At 39.9% G+C, this 6,777-nt stretch overlaps 1 pseudogene; it reads right to left on the bottom strand.

The window, feature by feature from the left end:
- Nucleotides 1-5,067: 5,067 nt before the first annotated feature.
- LOC112932128 (keratin, type II cytoskeletal 8 pseudogene) lies at nucleotides 5,068-5,899 on the bottom strand (annotated as a pseudogene).
- Between the last annotated feature and the right edge of the window lie 878 nt (nucleotides 5,900-6,777).

Raw genomic sequence — 6,777 nt, 5'->3', positions numbered from 1 at the left:
CCACGCACTCTCTCTCATCTTTTATAAGAACTATTTCAAGAACTTCCTTACTTCTAACCATCTGCTTCTCCCACTTTAGTCCATTCTCTTTATAGTATTACCAGAGTAATCTTAAAGATGATGAGTTTATATCCCCAATTGATGCCATTTGCTAATTCCTTATTGCTTATATGGTAAAAAAAAAAAAAAAAATCTTAGTTCAGTGTCTCACAAAATGTGATTCACAGAACAATTACAGCAGAACTTTCTAAGGTTCTGGGGTGCCTGGGTGGCTCAGGTAGTGATCTCAGGGTCCTGGGATCAAGTCTTTTGTGTCTGGCTCCCCAGTCAGCCGGGAGTCTGCTTGTCCCTCTCCCTCTGCCCCTCCCTTCACTCATAGATGCTTTCTCTCTCTCCAAAATAAATAAATAAAATCTTTAAAAAAGAAAGAGATAATTTTCTAAAGTTCTTACTGAAAGGAAAAAAAGTATATTCCTGGCTCCAGCTTAAGCCAAGCAAATCAGAATTCTTGGGTCTTAGTTCAATAACCTATACTTGAACCTATTACTCAGAAAGAATAGATCTCTTAGAAAGAAGAGAGCATAAAAAGTTACTTAAGTTCTAAAGAGTTTCAGTATCTGGTAATCATATGAATAAAAAATCCTGAAAACAGTGACCAAAAGTTTCTAAAAGTACTAGATAAATGATTGTATTAATACAAGCAAAGGAAACCCATCAAGCCTCGGGGGAGAAAGAGAAAACATGGATCCAAAGAGATGAAGCAGAGTGAGAAATTTGATCAAAGATTCCATAAAATCAAACTCAAGACTCAAGGAAAAGATGAACTAAGAAAGAAAAGAAAGGAAAGGAAGGGGAGGGGAGGAGAAAAGAGGAGAAAAGAGAGAGAAGAGAAAGAGAGAAGAGGAGAGGAGAGGAGAGGAGAGGAGAGGAGAGGAGAGGAGAGAAAGAAGAGAAGAGAAGAAGAGAAGAGAAGAGAAGAGAAGAGAAGAGAAGAGAAGAGAAGAGAAGAGAAGAGAAGAGAAGAGAAAGCAAAATTGCCTCCTTGTCTTAGTCATCACTCTGAGAAGAAATAAAATCATTCACCCTGAGTAACCATAACCATGATCTGGTTCCTCATGTAAGTTGATGGCTCAAATTCACACTATTTGCTTGAATAAAATATAATGAACCCAAATCTGTAGCATCACCAAAGGCAAGTGTCCTTCAGAGAAACACAGTATCAATCCAAGCAACAAAAGTCACATAAGTAAATTTCCAAATTTGAAGTATGAAAAGCTATAAGACACGCAAGAAGACAAAGCATCACAATTGAAAGTAATCATTTTTAAAAGTTCAGAAAGATTTTAAATGTGGATATGTAGAATAATAAATGTTTACAATTACCAAAAGATTATGATTTGTAATTATTACTGGGAAAGAAAATATCAATGTTGATCTTAAAACACTGTCATATCAGAAAGCAATGAAGCTATTAAAGACTACTGTGGCCATGTCAAAAAGATTCAAGAAACAACTGAGGAGGCCCAGCATTGGCCAGAGATGGGAAAATTTCACAAAAAAAATAAAAATAAAAATAACTGCAATGGAAATATCAAATAGTTAAAATGCATCAGTTCATAATATTTATATGATTTCTTTTTTTTAAATTTCTTTTTAATTTATTTATTTATGATAGTCACACAGAGAAAGATGAGAGAGAGGCAGAGACATAGGCAGAGGGAGAAGCAGGCTCCATGCACCAGGAGCCTGACGTGGGATTCGATCCCTGGTCTCCAGGATCGCGCCCTGGGCCAAAGGCAGGCGCCAAACCACTGCGCCACCCAGGGATCCCAGTTCATAATATTTAAACAAGAATTCATAGGCCACCTAAGAAGGATTCTAGGCAACAAACACATTATACTTTCAGCCATTAAATAAAAGAATCAAGCATTTATTCCAGAATGTGAATTGCACATCAAGATAACCAAATAGTTAATACACTTTCTTTTTTTTTTTAATTTTTATTTATTTATGATAGTCACACACAGAGAGAGAGAGAGAGGCAGAGACACAGGCAGAGGGAGAAGCAGGCTCCATGTACCGGGAGCCCGACGTGGGATTCGATCCCGGGTCTCCAGGATCGCACCCTGGGCCAAAGGCAGGCGCTAAACCGCTGCGCCACCCAGGGATCCCAGTTAATACACTTTCAAAGAAACATTCCATTTAATAAATGAAGAAGGAATAATAGATGCAATATATCATCGTTTTGTAAGCCTTAATTAAATAATGACTATACGGTGATCATCAGTGGTCATTGAATCACTAGACAAAAGATCATGAGAAACTATAAAAAGAAAGGATCATATCTTTCATATCTCAGCCACACTTTTTCCATCATCATGTCTTGGAATTTATTACTAAGATTTGTAGCCTTTTCATAATCTCAATTGTATGCATTTCTCTGACCACCTCTTCCTATCTTTTTATCTTACCATTCTGCTGAAACATTTCGTCAAAATCACCATTGACTTCCACATTGATAAGCACAATGGTCAATCTTCATTCTTCATTTTGGCTTATCAACACTGTTTGCCACAGTTGATCGCTCGTTCCTTTATTTGTTATTTCTTTCATTATATTCTATTGAATTTCCTCATATTTTACTAATGGCTCTTCTACAAGTCTGCTATCTCCTTGACCTTTTAACCTTGTGCCCAAGAATTCAGACTTTTGCAGTCTTCTCTCTTCTCTCTATACTCATTCCTTTAGTGGTTCCATAACTTTTAATAGCTTTAAGTATCACTTTTTGCCAACAACTCCCAAATTTATATCTCCAGCTCAAATTGCTCTCTTAAACTCCATTCTCACATATAAAACTACCTACCCACTGAAAACCTCATAACCATCTCAAACTTAGCATGTCCAAAATGAACTCTTGAAATTTCCCCTAAAACCTGTCACATAAAACATATAAATTAATGCATCAATCCTTCAAATTGCTCAAGTCAAAAATCCTGGAATCATCTTCAGAATTACTCTTGATTTTTCTCCTCTCATTCCTTATGCAAGTTCCTTTTTAAAAATAAATTCTTCACAAAAAGAAATCTATAATCTGATGCTCTCTCATCACTTACACTGCTACCACTGATCCAAGCACTATAATCTCCTGCCAGGGTTATAGCAACCAGGTCCATTGCAATTTATTAGTCCAATATTAATCAGAATAAAAGTTGGAGCCTATACAGTGGCCTAAAAGTGGCCTCACCCATTCTGTGCATTCTTACCTTTCTGACCCACTCTACTCCTCTATCCCTCATTTACCCTACTCCAGCCACGTTGGTCTCTTTCTTTTTCCTTGAACATAACTTAAGACCTTTAAATTATTTCCCTCAACCAGGAATGGTATTCCTCCAGTTACCTCACGGTTAATGTCCTACCTTCTGCAAATCTTTGCTTAAAAGTCACTTTCTCAATGAGGACTACTGATATCCCCTCCAACTTCCAATCTCTTTACTCTATTTTTTCTTATTATACTTACTAGCTTCAAACATATTCTATAATGTAGTTAGTGTACTGTTTGTTGTTTGCCTTCCTTTATTGAAGAAACTCAACAAGAGCAGGAATTTGTTTTGTTTTCCAAGGTACTCCATATTCAGTAAATGCTTATTAAATGAATATCTTAAAAAAATCAGTGAATCAATGAACACATAAATAAATTTTAAAATTTCTATTCATCAAAAAACATAACAAGTGAGAAGACTAACCACAAAATATGAGAAGATATTTATAACATGTAATTAAGGAAGGCTTAACATCATAAATGTATTTTTAAAATAAATGCTATGAATAGATAAGAAAAAGATAAACATCGTAGTAGAAAAATTGGCAAAAATGAATAAATAAATAAATAAATAAATAAATAAATAAATAAAATAACAAGCCTTTCCTATAGAGGAAATGTGAATGGTCAGTAAATAATAGAAAGTTGTTTAGTCTCTTTAGCGGTCAAAGAAATATAATTTTTTCAAGGAAATATAAATTAAAGGCATAATAAGATATTGCACACCTATCAATTAGTCAAAAGTAAAATTTGTTGGCAAAGATGTAGAGCAATAGGAATACTCATACACTGCAGTCAAGAATATAAACTGGTTATTTAAAATACTTTGGAAAATAATTTGATATTATCTGATAGAGTTGAAAATATACATACCTATGACTCAACTAGGAATATCATAGAGATAATTCTCTACATGTGCTGTAGGAGACATATCAGAATTTTCATAACTTCATCGTATAGAATAGCAAGACATTTAACTTAGCTTCACTAACCAAAGCTAGAAAAATATTGATATCCATACCATGAAATATTTTATTCTAATGAAATGAATAAACTGTGGCTTTATACATCAACCTGTAGAATAAAAAGAAGTAATATGAAAAGTTAACTAATATTTTTATAAAATTTAACAAAATCAAACAATTACTTAAAGATAATTACATAATACATTATTTTTTTAATGTGTTTTATTTTTGGACTGGCAGCCAGCACTATCAGAGGCTTTATTTGGGAAAAGACACTTGATTTGGCTTTTGGTTGGGGGCATGGACAAGATGGGGTGCCCAGGACAGTAGACTCCACCTAAGGGTAGGCTGAGGACTGGAGCTGAGCCTTAGGTGGGTCTCTTGTACTCAAGGCTCCCCTGCACATCTCCTTCCCCCAAAGGCTTTATGGGGACAACAAGAGCAAGGAGGCTGGGAGGGCCCATGGTGGCTGTTCACTTGGGCTGGACGCCAGACAACTAACACCAGCTTCCCATCTGAGTCTTGATCTCCTTCACAACCACGGCCTTGGAGGAGCTGCCGCAGCTGAAGGAACCACCAGGGCCAATGGACTGGAAGGAGCTCTGGCCATAGTTGAGGCCAGGGCTTGGGAGGCCCCCATACGCCAAGTTCAGGCCACCTGAGTAGCTGCTGGTAGTCTTCGTATGGATGCTCATGTTCTGCATCCCAGACTCCAGCCGGCTCTCCTCGCCCTCCAGCAGCTTATGGTCAGTGGGATCTCAATGTCCAGGGCCAGCTTGATGTTCATGAGCTCCTGGTACTCGTGCCACTGCCAGCGATGTCCTCATACTGGGCCTTGACCTGGGCGATGGTGCCATCCAGGTCCAAGGAGCGGCTGTTGTCCGTGGACAGCACCACGCGTGTCCCAGATCTGGGACTGCAGCTCACGGATCTCCTCTTCATACAGCTGCCTTAAGAAGTTGATCTCGTCGGCCAGCCCTTCCAGGAGGGACTCCAGTTCTATCTTGTTCATGTAAGCTTCGTCCACATCCTTCTTAATGAGGACACACTCATTCTCCATGTCTGCAAGCTCCTTGATCTCACCCTCGTATTTATTCTTGAAGTCCTCCCTGAGCTTCTGCATGTTGCCAAGCTCCACTTCCAGCTTCAGCTTCTCCTGCCTCAGGGTGTCCAGCTGCCTCTGGAGGTTGTTGATGTAGCTCTCAAACATGTTGTCTATGTTGTTCCAAGTGGTTTTCTGCTGCTACAGGAGGCCCCACAGGGTCTCCAGGATTTTGTTCTGCTGCTCCAGGTGTCTGACCTTGTCAATGAAGGAGGCAAACTGTTGAGGCTCTTGATCTGCTCCTTCTCCTGGGTGCGCACTGCCTGGATGTTGGGGTTCAACTCCAGCTTAAGGGACTCAGCAGGCTCTGGTTCACTGAGACAGCCATAATGCCCCCATACCCCCGATCCGCGGTTGCCCCTGACCACACTCATGCCACCCTGGAAGCTACCCACCTGGGATAAGGCAGAGTAGCTGATGCGGGAGCTGGGCCCGCTCTTGTAGGAGCAGCTGCTGGCCCCGGGGGCCAGAGGTGGACCTCTTGTAGGACTTCTGGGTCACCCTGATGGACATGGTGGAGGCTGCCATGGAGGCTGGAGTGGAGGTGAGGAGGCTCAACCTGACAGAGGTTCCAGAAGGAGCATGAGGAGCTGCTTCTAGGTGCCATAATACATTATTTTTTAAAACATGAGAATTTTTTTAAAATTAGGGTAGTAGTTATTCAGTTAAAGAACAAGTGATGTATTGGAATTAAATATATGAATAGCCTCAAAATATATTGGTGATGTTCTCCTCCATAAATTGGAAGGTCTTTTAGGCTCAAGTACCAATTCCAACATGGGAGGGGGAGAGGATGGGGGGAGAAGGGTGAGTGATGAAAAGGAGTTCTCCAACTCCAACAACAAACAATTCTCTGGACACCAGCTGGCCAACTGGCTACAGTTTGGAGGTGCCCACAACTTTCTCCGTGGGTTGGATTAATCTCCTAGAATGGCTCATAGAACTCAGAGAAACATTTTACTAACTAGATCACTAGTTTTTTATAAAAGAATGTAACTCAGAACAGCCAGATGGAAGAGATGGATAGGGTGAGGCATGGGGAAAGGGCATGGAGCTTCCATACCCTCTCTGCGCACACTATTCTGAATATCCAGATGTTTACCAACCTAGAAACTCCCTGATTCCAGCTCTTAGGAGTTTTTATGGAAGTATCATTACATGGGGCTTGATTGATAAAATCATTGGCCATTGGAAATTGATTCAATCTCCAGCTCCCTTCCCCTCCCCAGAGGTCTAGGGTGGAACTAAAAGTTCCAACCCTCTAATTACATGGTTGGTTCTCCTGGAAACCAGCCCTGATCCTTATATATGATCCAAAATTCACCTCATGGGATGCCTGAGTGGCTCCGCGGTTAAGCACCTACCTTCAGCTCAGGGAGTGATCCTGGAGT

Source organism: Vulpes vulpes, chromosome 8 (genome assembly GCF_048418805.1).
Source record: "Vulpes vulpes isolate BD-2025 chromosome 8, VulVul3, whole genome shotgun sequence".
In the NCBI taxonomy this organism is placed as follows: domain Eukaryota; kingdom Metazoa; phylum Chordata; class Mammalia; order Carnivora; family Canidae; genus Vulpes; species Vulpes vulpes.
This window is presented reverse-complemented; position numbering and strand designations above follow the sequence as displayed.